The 13810-nt window shown below is 27.3% G+C and overlaps 1 protein-coding gene across 1 annotated transcript in view; it reads right to left on the bottom strand.

Moving 5' to 3' along the window:
* LOC129958634 (uncharacterized) overlaps window positions 1-9395 on the bottom strand; it is a 104052-nt gene extending 94657 nt beyond the window's left edge. The window contains exon 1 of the mRNA XM_056071245.1: window positions 9235-9395. The gene's annotated coding sequence lies outside the window, so the exon portion shown is untranslated. The remainder of the gene's footprint in view (window positions 1-9234) is intronic.
* Window positions 9396-13810: the final 4415 nt, after the last annotated feature.

The following is a 13810-nucleotide window of genomic DNA, read 5'->3' as shown; positions in this document are numbered from 1 at the left end:
CTAGTTCTCGTTTTTTTTCACTTCCAAATGTTTAATGAGAAAATTATTTATCCTTTTAAATGCATTCATGAAAACGCTTTTTGCATTTATTACACAAAAATTCTACAAATTCAGTATGCATTGCTATATCATATGAATACGAATTTGTGCCACCCTTTTTGTGGATGCAGCAATGATTTTATAAGGTAATAAAAGTTATCGTTAATCAACCATTTCATTCATTACCAGTTGGTTCATTCCATATAATGGGTCAATGATAAAATGGGTCAAACTAAATATTACATTATAATCTACTCAATCTACTCCAAATATTAATCAGCGTCCGTAATTTCTGATAATGAATCCTCTTTATGAGCTATAAGGCGTAGGAAATGAATATCTTTTATACAGCTTCATGAAAGCTTTCACTGAATAGAACCTTCCTTGTCTCGTATTTATGGAGACTTTCACCTAATCTAACCGCCCCCGTATTTCAGTGCTATTCACTAAACCTTATGAAATATCTATTTCCGATAAAAGATTAAAATTCACACTAGTAAAAGTTCCAGTCCCTACAGCATGTTTTTTTTTAAACTGTGGAAGGTATCTGTTTAGCTCTGAATTCAAAAATATGGTGAAACAAAAGCTACTTATTCGAACTAATTTTTTTAAAAAAATCATAAAGTTTAAAAAAAATCTGAAATGGAACAAGGCAAATGTTTAAAAGTAGCACAAATATCAATAGCAGCGCATGCCCTCTGACGGGCTGCTCGATTTAAAATCCTGCACTACTAATAGAAAATTTTTAAACTTGTTATGGTGAATTACTTTTAGCTGAAATTGGAAGATAGTTTTGATAAAGAAAATATTAGCGGTAAAAAAGAAAAATATACAAATATAATGTGTTGTAGGTAATCATAGAACGATCGTTCAAAATAGAAATCCACGCCTAAATTAGCCTTTGTACTTCCATGCGCAGTTTATTTTATGTTAAGGAAGAGTATTTTACAGATATTTTAACAGATTCTGGGTTGATGCTGGCATTTCTGGCAAACATGGTGATCATTTGTTGACTCAAAGTCGAATTTGTAGATTTTTCCTAAGAACTATTCCAGAAATTAAGAGAATTTCGACAATATTTCGATTAGGAGCAAAGATGCTACACCCTCTAGTATCTTCCCTGTCTTGTCACGGAAATTATAAAAAGGGGAAACACTGAAGAGAGAGAGGTGAACGTAGTCGAAATGGGAGGAGTGTTGAGTGAATTCTGTATTTGGAGTGTTGTTTCAACGGCCATCCTCTGCTCGCTATAGTAAATGTTTAACAACGATTCGCTGCTTGTGTGTTGTTGATTTCAGAAAGTGTTGTTTGTTGCGCGATTCGTCTGTATTATTTTCGTGTAGAATAAAGTTTCGCTGTCCCTTATTGAGTTTCTTCGACTTTACTCTGTACTGGACGAATGTTCTGTAAAAATAGTCATGTTAACGTCCGTTTTGAAACAAAGATATTTTTCTAAGTAAAAGCTACCAAAAATTTCAAGAGCACCAGTTTAACAGGCATTTTTTCTTAGATATTTGTAGAAACATTATAGAAGCATTCGATCTTCGCGTCAACTTTGACACAGAAAAGACATGCGTACATGGTGAATTTTTGATAATCAAATTTCAAAATCGTTTCCTACTGACGCATTTCAGTGGTTCAGTTTATAATATTAGACCAAAGTAAAACATGTTACTTAAAACATGAATCAAATTATGAGTAGGAAAAAAAAGATAACCAAAGTAATTCCGAATCTTGCAATATAAATTACAGAACATAGGAAAATGCGTGAGGAGAAAAATAAAAAATAAAAGGTTATAAGGAACCATCCATCAATTACACATAATTCAACTATCGCCATGTAGTAATTCAAATACATTATTGTAACATTTTATTTATGAATGGCATGTGATATAATAAGGTAGCAATTAATGATAATTTTCATAAATACTGAAAAGATCAACTGACTGTCAAACAAGGACAATCGATCTCTGGATTCCATTTTGTTTTTCTTTTTGAAACCAATGGCCAAGGTTTTCAAGAACTTTAAATTATCTTCACAGATCTTTAAATAGTCTGAATTAAATTTAGACTTCCAATAGACATCATGAAAGGCGAGAAATCTTCCGATTTCCGACCCTCAAATTTTCTATTATCCTTGCTTTCTTATATTTTTATTAATACATTTTGAATATGGCGCAAATGTAATCGTTAATTACAAAATGAAATTAACATGTCAAGTGAGGATTCCTTTTTATTTGTATTTATGACCGCCTTTCTAAACTTTGTGAACTAAAAAGCAGTACATTTTTTTAATTCTATAAAACAAACAAATCCATAAAATAAATTCTTAAAGACAAGAATTCCTCAAAAGAAAATTTTGAAATATTTTTGCAGCATAGTTGAAATATTAAAAAAAATGAACAAAAATAAATATATTTCCTACATCAATATTTTTTGTAAAAAAAGTGATTTTTTTAGATGACTTTTTTTTTTTGCACTTGGTGTTAGGTATATAAGAGCTGTGCTTCAAGAAAGTTTAAACAATTGCACATTGAATTAAGAGTTCTAAAGTAATAATAGGTCAATTTTCTCAGATAATTCTTCTTTTTAACTTTACCTTTTTTTGTATCAGACGTTACACATGTTTTAAAATGTACACCACGATACTAAATCTTGCATAATATGATGCAGACAACATTCCAAAAATATAATGCATAACATATTTTGTAAAATATTATGCATAAACATTTTATAAAATATAATACATTCTTCCACAATCCATAAAATATAACGCATACCATATAATAAATCATTTATTTGATGCAATATTCCGAAAAAAGAATTTCTAATTTATCCGATGCAGTAACAACTGTATGTAAAAAGTGTTAATGTAAAATTTAGGATACTTTTGATCACTTAAATATGAATGTTACACATATTATTTTAATTTCAAAACTGTTCTATAAAAGGTAAATAATTTTGTAAGATGGAAATAAATTTTCTCGGAATTATATTTTCAGTAAATGTAAAATTGACATCATAATAAGTTCCTCATTCCCTAGAAATTTGAAAATACTTTGGCTTTTTTAAGATTCAAAGATACTATTGTAAGTTTAAAAATACTCTATAAATAACCAAAAACTATGTTTATTTAAAGAATTTTAAAATATTGGAAATAGGCTGAGATTTTTATTTTAATATCCTACATTGCTAATACAATCAAATAAAAAAATAATGCATTACAATATAAAATGCATTAAGGTTTAAAACTTATGACCAAGAGGGAGACGGAAACATGCGAAATTGTACAAATAAAAACTATTTGAAGATTCAAGGCAATAATTTCTTTCTTAAAACAGCACATTTTCCAAGAATACCACCATAACATTACTCATTTTTCAAAATATTCTGATAGTGTTTCTTAAATTTTTATTTAATAAGCTTAAAATAATAAAAAATATGCTGGTGATATTATTAACGTGCCTAAAAGATATTCATGTAAACTTTGATTATACTGAGATTTTTACATTTAAAAAAAAAGACAAATATTCAAACAATTCCGTATTTTTTAGCAGTTCTCTCCTATTGATGCTGATGAAATTCAAACTCTGTCTAATTTTATTATTATATTGATGACTATAATTCGTTTCTTTCTGTTTTACACCAAATTATCAATGGTAACAAATATCCATGAAACATTATCATCTAAAAACTTCTGAAGTTGATCATAAGTATTCTGCATAAATTTCTACATTAAAAGAAAGTTCGTCTTTAATCCTCTAAAAACATACGTAAGAATTTTTCTTAAAAGTTGCAACCAAGAAAATTTCACGATTAAATGTACTGGAAATAATTAACGGTGTTGAAAAAAGAATGCTTGCAAGATCCACCAATTAATTAAAACAAAAATATTCTCTTAACATTCTGTTTAAAGACGTAATTAGAGTTTAACGCTAATTCTCTTAACACCAGTTTTCTTTAAATTTAAAGAAAAGAAGCTTTTTCTATGTTTCCGCCTAGGAGTTTCGTATTTCTTTTCCATTACCTTACGCTTTGAAGCTGAATATTCTTGTTGTTCACGAAATTTCATTATTACGAATTCAAATTTACAAAAGAACAAAAACAAAAAAAATATATTAATCAAATTAAAATATAAAAAATATTCTTAACCAAATTAAAAGTTCTGCTTTCGTTTTTTTAATTAAAATTTTTTATATTAATTAGATTAAAACTACCGTAAATACCATAAGCAATTTGTTTTGTATTGAATATCATCATTATAATAAATTGACTTTCGATACCAATAACATCCAGTTCTATCTCTAGCATAAATAGTTATAAGCAAGATCCATATTGTTTTCAAGAAGTTACATTTCAGCAGCATACTTTCTTCCTTGTAGATGAAACATGCTCCTTTTTTAAAATAATATTTTTTTAAATTAATGTCCCACCATATGTCTTTCTCGCTCTCTCTCTTTCTGTATATATATATATATATATATATATATATATATATATATTAAAATAAGAAAGAAGAAATATCACGTTTCATTTAATAAATTAAAAAAACAATTCTTTAATTTAAAAAAAAAATTAAACTCACATACAAAATTCGTTTGATTTTGATATTGCTTTGCTTTTATGTTTCATTTTTGCAACTATTCTTCTAAAATTGGCAAACTTCAAATAAATACACAATTCTATAAAAAGAATATAAAGGAACTCATTGAAAATGCATAACAATAACGCAGGTATATTCCATTTAATGTATACTTCAACAATGTATCTGTAATTTCAGACTTCGCATGGTATTAAAGGTATGTGAATAAATAATGATAATATGCATGATTTTAAAGAAATATCGAAATTACAGCTGAGATGGTTCCTAGTAGTAATGAAATGAAATTCTGATTTTTCTAGGAAGATTATAATACAGATATACCATTAGAAATACACGAATCAGCAAATACAAGAATTAATATTTTGGATAGGTAAATACATCAGCAAGAACGGGAATTCTGTCAAAACCTCCTACTTGTGATACCAATACGAACCGCAATAGACCCTGAATAAAATGCAAACCTCCTCAGCAGTAAAGAATAATTTCCCAAATTAAATCTGTAATTCTCTTGAAAGAGATATCAAGGTTCATATTTTAATGGTATCTCGAATTCTCTTCGTAACTGTATGATACGCATTTATAAATCTCATTTGAATACCACAATGCCGACATTGAGGATTTGATGACTAAAATTGGTTCATAAATCCCGTTTCCAGCTGCCTGATAACTATGGAAGTTTGGACCTCGTGATTATAAGGATACAGCCTGTCAATAAGGCTCTGATCCAGCTATAAGAGAATCCAAAGTAGAGTTTTTTTTTCTTTTTCCTGTGAATCAATGGAATTTCTCAGATGTCTAGGATTATTGATTGGCCAATGAGAGGTAAGTGCAATGCAACTGACATGGTACATACAATCATCTCCAACATTCGTGAGGATGGGGTGGTCAATTCTAACAGATTAAAACAGCGTTCACACTAGGTCAGCTATTGCAGGCAATAAAAGATCAAGACTACCTCAGGAAGTTCACATGACTCCAATGGGACAATGACAAATAGTTGTCTTACCAGAGCAGCTTTTTGCCATTGTCTCATGGCGGTTACTTCAATCTTCCTGAATTAGGCGTGGTCTTCAATCGTGCACAATAGTTGGCCTCCTGTGAACGTTGCTTAATTCATCTAGAAAAAATATAGAGACTTCTTAATTAGATTGTGGAATTCTTGTAACTCAAATCTTTAGATTTGAACGTATTAGGACAAGAGGAGAATGCGATTGAACAGAGAAACCATAGAACATATGAATTATAGAACGTTTTGCAAAAAATATATGTATTAATCGTATCATATTTTCTAAAGTTTATTCAATAAACGATCTTGTGTATTTCAGCAATATTTTACTCTTATGATGAATTTATTAAGATCAGTTAACTGGTTCTTCTGATATTAGAATGCATTCTGATATTAGAATGAATCATCATATCTTCGCATCTACCATTGTATATGAAAAAAAGATATCTAGGTTATTTCTTGTTAAATATAAATTTTAAAAAATTACTGAAACTCTGCAAAACTGTTGAAGATTTTTAATTTACAGAATTACCTTCTATAATCGTTTTTTATTATTATTATTTAATTTCTCTTTTTGCAATTTAACTATATCATTTGCTTATCATGGATGAAAACTTTCTGAAAATTGAATAAAAATCAAATGTATTCAGATTTTGTACTCATTTTTAATTCATAGTATTTAAACTAATTTTCATAATATTTAAAGAAATAAATTATAGATTATTCTAAGAATTGTTGTTATTTTTCAGAAATTCATTGAAAAATAATCAATATTTGATTATTTTCAAATCATTCGTCCTAACCGAATTATAAAAATAATAATTATTTTATATAATGTTTATTATTTTATATAATGTTTATTATTTTATATAAATAATAATTATTATAATAATTATTTGCACACCTCCAACTACATAACACATTTAGAATGCGAAATATCAAATTTCATAGAACTTATAAAGTAACCCTCTTTAGGAATTAGGACATAATGAAGTTAAATCTAATTATGCCAGAGTAACGTGACCAGTGAATTATATATGTCATCTATCTAACAATTTTTGTTTACGCCCTTAATTTTTAGTATTTCTACCCCAGCATTATGCTATGTTGACCATATTCCTCCTAAATACAGTATGGATTCTAGCATTGCCAAAGTGCATTTTATAAATACCATGTGCACATAAACTGATTCCGTATTAACTTTAGATATTATATCCAAAAATTTAGTGATTTTTTTAAAAAATATTTAAAAAAAAAAAGCTTTGTTTCAAAATTGATTTTGAAAAAAAGGCAATGATCAGAAAAAAAAATTATTCTTTTCTTTTCCTTTACTAACATTTTTTTTTTCTTTTTCAATTTCTTCTCTGCTTGTTAGGTATTACTGGAGAATTCAACTGCAAAGCGTTCCTTTTTGACATGCACGAACAGCAGAAAACCTACCGAAGTTATATTGACAAAAAGTCTACCGATTCTTTGTTCGCCTCTTTTTCCTTGACGCTCTGATTTCTGTTTGCGTAAATACTTTCGCTGATTCAGCAACCCCAGCAAACGAAACTTTCCACAGTATGTGTATTTTTCTTTTTTATCTCCCACGAAATCCACAGAATCCAGTCTGATTGGACATCTGACGTTTCTTCGAAAACGATAAAGAAAGCACATAATCATATAGTTTGTGGATTTTGAACCACGTTTCTGGGTTTAGAATAAACTGGAAAATCTGGCTCATTTTTCAGTTGAATGGATTTTGGGAATTGGGCGGTTTACTTGCTTGTGTTGATAAAAAAATGCTAGCATCTTTGAATTATGTATTGAGTTATATGCACTACAAAACTATCTGAGGTAATGATCAAAACATGAGTTTGCTCTATTCCAGAAGATTTATGTATTTAGACAGAAACTTACAATAGAAATTTCTGTTTATTCGGTTTTGAAAATTTCATAATCAAGTATTAACATATCCACTAATGCTATATACGAAATATCTCAGTTTCCTGTTGTCTATTGCTTCTTAATGAAAAGTTCTGGCAATGAATCAACTATATCTATCAAAAAAGTTTTCTAATCTTTTAAAGATGCGTAACTTTTATCTAATTTTCAAAATGAGTTATATATTTCCTTGTATGCACAAGAAAACTGCACTTCTATTATACTGTATTTGTCATTTGTCGGAACTTCATTTTTAATATGTATTTTAACATCTCATGCTTTAATAATTTTTCAAAATTTTTATAACTATGCGAATTACAAGACACGTATAAAATATCTTATTATTTTTTATTATCTTTTTGCAACACGAATATGTATATACTACTCACCTTTGACGACCAGTTGATTTCCCGGATTCATTGGTTACATTCAATTCCATTTAAATCGTTTAGATAAAATTTGGTGTGATTTGTTCATGTGATAATTTGTGATTAATATATCTAATTTTTTTAAAAAAGCATAGATCTACAAATTTTACTGACAGAAAAAAAAAACAATTTATTTTGTGCATAAATGAATGCAACGAAATCATTTTACTGATTGAGAGTTTTTTTATTATTAACCACCAAAGTAGATAAATTGTTTGTATACGTACAAATGTACACTTGTCTATCAAATTCAATGAAACATTGTAATTGGAAGAATAGATATAATTGCAATTTTTAAAGAAATAAAGGCTTCTTTCACTTTTTTGGTACATTCCATATACACATCTGTTTGACACACTTAATACATGAGTAAAGTAAAAAGTAAAGAAAGAAAGAAATTCAAAGTGGCATTTATTTTAATGTCACATTTTATTTAAATAATATGATTCATTAACTCAAAGTTTATTTTTCAAAAAATAATTTAAAACAGGTTTAATTATTATATTGAATTTATCTATTTACTTTCTAATTACATTATATTATTTGTTATTACAAATTAGGAGTTTTAATTTGTATATGAATATTTTTATCTGATTTAATATTACGGATGAGAATGAATAGTAAATTTTGCGCAAATAGTGTTTTTATGATGTATTCAAATTTCATTCTCTTCTCTCAAATAGAATTAAAGGAAATTCATTAAAGTGCTTTTTTATAACCTTTCATATATTACTTTATTAAAAGAAGGCACGCTTACTTTAGAAACTCAAAATTTTCTTATTAAGGAAGCAATAATAAGCAGTAGATTGATGTTTGTTATATTAAATATAATAATTGTAATACATATAATTGTTATATTGCATATTACTAACTGAAACAAATTCTTTTTGAAATATTATTACTTTTAATTCCTGTGACAAGGTACTGTACTTTTTTTCAGATAAAAGTAATATTCCAATACTGATAGCAGCACACTAATAAGAAAACAACCGTTACAAATAAATAAAGAGCAAATTTTATAAAAGCAATATTATGCATTGTATGATAAAGCTGTCTTTTATTAAATCTTTCTAAAATAAAATTATATTCTAAAATACTATATTTACAACTATTTAGTAAGATATATCATAGAATTAATTTTTCATTCTTTCATGGGACAAAGAAAAAAAGTTATATATTCATTGCCTAGTTAACTGTTTCTTTAAAAAAATCTAAGAATAAAATAAATTTACCTGATTTTATCTTTTTTATATGAATAGAGAATATCTAATCAAATACGAAACAATTTTCATCTGTAACGTTCTTTTTAAAAACCCGCAAATTATTTTTGTTGAATGAACCAGAGATAATTCGATGTTTCTAGATTCCAACCATGCTTGCAGGCGTAGAGACAGACAGATGGAAGCCTGGTACTCATTGGCAATTTTATTATGTCATGTCAAAGGGATGTGTGCGTCGAACAAAACGGACACTTTATTAATATGACCTTCACAATGAACTGCGTTATTTTGCAGTCCGTTGATCTTGTTATCGTGTTATTTCATTTCTCACTTTCCGCTTTTGAATTTTGTATGAAGATTAATTTAAATTTAAGACCAAATTTGGCATTATTTTTTTAATATGGAACTATTACGAAAACAGATTTTATTTATGTATAGTTTTAAAATTAAGTATGTATTTTATTGTTCATTGTCATTATAAATAAAATTGAACTAGATTCAAAGTTTATTAATAAAGTATTGTTTGAAAATTATTTGCATGAAAAAATATCAAACACGCATAAGCTTTTGAATCTTTTTTGCCTATTCAGTTTTAAAAGCCACGATCGAGAGAATATGTGGACTGTAACGAATTTGATGTTAAAATTAATTTTCACTTTAGTGTGCTGCAAATTGTATTAGATTATTACTTTCAGAACAAAATGCAATATGTTGTCACAGTAACTAAAATAAATAATATTTCAGAAGTTCTTTCTGCTAATTATTTTTAAGATACTGAATATATATATAATTGCCTAGCTCCATCTATAACACTGTGTGTAATTTAAAAATATCCTCCCCAGTGTGAAACCCCAACTTCTAGTTGGAGTCGAGCAATTCAGACATTTTTTTTATATATTTGCGATGAAGATAAGCAAGAATTAAAAAAAAAGTTTCATCTTTAATGTTTTATTTTTATGTTTCAAATAAAAATTATTATTAATTTTATTAATTTAATAATTACTATAATAATTAGTTTAATAATTACTATAATAATTAATTTAATAATTACTATAATAGTTAATTTTATAATTTACTATAATTATTAATTTTATTTAAAAATGTTTCATTTACATTTTTGTACTTGAATTTAGCAAAGATCAATAAGCTGCGGTCCGAAATTGTTGTTATGCTAATTGTCCTTATATCCTCCCTTTGTCGACAGTTAAATGTTATATCTGTTATTCCCTTTTAGTATTTTCTTCTATTTTATATTTGACAATCTATTTTTTGTTAGTAAATCCTGCAATACGTTTTCTTTTTTCTTAATCAAAGTTCGTGAAGTTTTTCAATTCGTATAATTTATGGCTTTTATTCTTCCATCAAGGGGCAATTGTAAATTATTTAATTATTTATATTGTTTTCTTTCAACAACATTTTTTATTCTGTATTTAGCAATGCATTTTTTCGACTAGTAAATCAATCAATGTTTTTAATGATTAGTATTGATTTTAGAGTTTACGAAGCTTTTTAATTTTTAGAATTCCGGTCCTCCATTGTTTACTTTTAATCTTAATATATGTTTACATTTAAACAATCAAATATTGTTAAGAAGTTAACAGTCCGCCTAGACGGACAGATCTTCTGATTTAAAAAGAAAATGCAAACGAATTTTTCGTAGTGTTATATAGTGACATCGAATTTTTGGCGCTGTTAAATTTAAGCAAGTGATTGTTTTATGACTAATGATCCTCTCAAATTGTAGCTGAGTCATTCTTTAAAACAAACACTCTTAAATTATGTAAGATAAAATAAAAAGAAATTAATTAACACCCTTTCCCGGTACTTTCACATATTTTCTTTCATAAAATCAAATGACACTGATGATGGTCAGTCATGCGAATCTCCCAGAAGAAAAACAATATCCGTTCAAAACAAAATTACCAGGAATTGCATTGCGGCTATAAATCACTGTGTTATCATGATGAACAAGGTCTCTAAATTATCTTTATCTTCCGGCTGCTTTTTCTATATAAGATAAAGATTTTGAGAAAACCCTTTTTTGAAATTCAGATTGAATAGAGGAATAGCTTTTCTATATATGATTATTAAAAAGCAAGACTTTTAGTTGAGGTTTCAGAGCAGCATTTTTCTCCACAGAAATTGAATTATGTCTTCCCTAATGCTTTATAAACATTCCGGACAAGAAAAGAAGACTGAAAATAAATAAGATATTCAACTTTTAATACCACTAGTATCAACATTAATTTATAAAAGTCTTTTATATTCAATCAAAGAGGAAAATACATTATGACTTTAAATAAACTATGCGGCATGTAAATTTTATTAAATACTTGATCCTTCATATTTCTAAAGAATATTTAGAAAAAAATTCAGATTAGACAGAAAAACATCTGTTGGTCTTCTAACATAAACTGGTGTTTCGAATCGAATGAAAAACGTCTCATATTTTAACTATATTTAACCTTTATAATACTAAAATATGATATTTGAACAATAATGAAGACAAGTCTACTGTGTCTACCATACGTTGGCCACACAATTGAAAATACAACCTACTGGGATATTTCTAAGGCAATCTAAATTTTTATATGTTACAATGCAATCGAAAATGTTATGAATATTATTGTCCACATGGCAATAACTATCCAAGATAAGTTACGAATCTTTAAAAACTCATAATTCACTGTGTTGAAAGGCTGGTATTTTGTGTTTTTTCTGTACATTTCTGTAATGTATGTTAATATTACAGAAAGCATATTGCCCATCACTTACGTTTCTTTATTTCTCAAGCTCTCTGAAATCAACCATGAAGCAACATTTCCCGATTCGGTATTGTTCAAGTCAAGATGAAGAGAGCTCTAATGTCTTCGGAAATACGTATTCTATGAAGTGATGTACACTGCATAAAAAATACTAAGAGATTTTATGACAATATTTAAAGTGATCTTTCTATCTTATTTCAATTCAACTTCATTAAAATATTTCTTTTCAGTTAACATTTTTTTCCTTAAATACAGTTTCTACATACATATCAAAAGTAATATCCTGATTACTCATTTCATTGAAATTTTAATTTAATCTCTTGGAGATTCTGTATTTACGAGAGCGAACAGTATTCGAATATGTAATAGAGATAAAAGACTCTTCCTTATAAATATAATATATTTTTAATTAAGAAAAGACAACAAAAATCGTAGTTAAAAAAAAGGCAGCACAATGCCATGATTTTCATAAGAAGGAATTTTCAGATTTTTGATCATTTAATTCAGTGCAAATACTTACTTCAACATTTCTCATAATAAAATATACACAATCTCACAATCTTTTTTAGAATACATCAGTTGTGTAATCTCTAACAGATAAGCCATATCCTTACTAATTACTTTCAGTATTCCAAATTTTTTAAACTCGGTAAAGTTTTTCTTTATTTCTTCATATTCGCAACATTTTAAATTGATTCTGAAACAAATTACATTAGAAAGTTACCTCAACGATTCCGAATCCTTCTTTCGGTAATATTATTCTGGCAGAATTGACTGTCACTGAAACTGTCAAAGATTTGCCAGAGATTTGGATTTGCGCATTACAGTTTTATTTCGAAATAATGCTAACCCTTCTTGGCATGATGATGGAAATTTCCATCATGACATTTAGTGAACAGAAAATTGTACTCAAAATAGGTGTACTGTAAATGGGTTGTTGCTGGCAACTGTTTTCACGACTATTACTTAATAAAAAATGTAGCTGTCAAAAAAAAAATCAAATATCACAGTCATTATAGCTGGTTTGAACTTGTCATTCCGCTGTTTGTTGTGGTTGGAAAAAACGTGCGATTTCTTGAATATTTTTATAACTAATCTGAGATTATTTTTGCTAATAAAAGCTATAATGAGTGGAGAAATTTAGAAGAGAGGGACAATGGAGATTTTATACTGAGCTTAACCTGTAAATTTGCACGGTAATAGATATTTCCATCATACTTTTTTTATTATTATTTAATATTATATATTTATACTAGAATTTTTTTAACATTTTTCCTTTAATCTAGAGCATGAATTATACTTATGACTTATTTCACAAAAAAAGAAAAAATCAGGGAAAGAAAGGTTAAAATGCTTATTTCCTCATATCACAAATCTTTTATTAAATTTCTTTTGATAATAATAGCAGCAAAACTTTTGCTCTTCCTTTGGCCAATTAATGCTCTCTCTGTTTTCTGAAAGAGGAGATAAAATAAAAGTATTTAAATATTTTTATCTAGGTTTATCGAATTGGATATTTCAAAATGAGAAATCCACCATTATGTATATTTCAAAAAACACGTGGAGAATTTTTTTATATTTTATTAAATGGCATCTTATAATTATTTTCTCTAAAATACATCCTAATATAGTAAAATACTGTATTATGTAAATTTTCCCAATTTAACAATTTATCACGTATTTGAAGATTTTTTTTTTTTTTTTTTTTGCATTTTTGCATTTTTTTTTCCTCTCACATTAATGCACAAGGCATTTGAAAAGTTATAAACAATTTGTTTTGGTTGTAATGATGCCGCTTATATAAAAAGGGCAGATACAAGCAT

Source organism: Argiope bruennichi, chromosome 2, assembly GCF_947563725.1.
Source record: "Argiope bruennichi chromosome 2, qqArgBrue1.1, whole genome shotgun sequence".
Lineage (NCBI taxonomy): Eukaryota > Metazoa > Arthropoda > Arachnida > Araneae > Araneidae > Argiope > Argiope bruennichi.
Note: the sequence above shows the minus strand (reverse complement) of the source record. Positions and strands in the feature narration are given on the sequence as shown.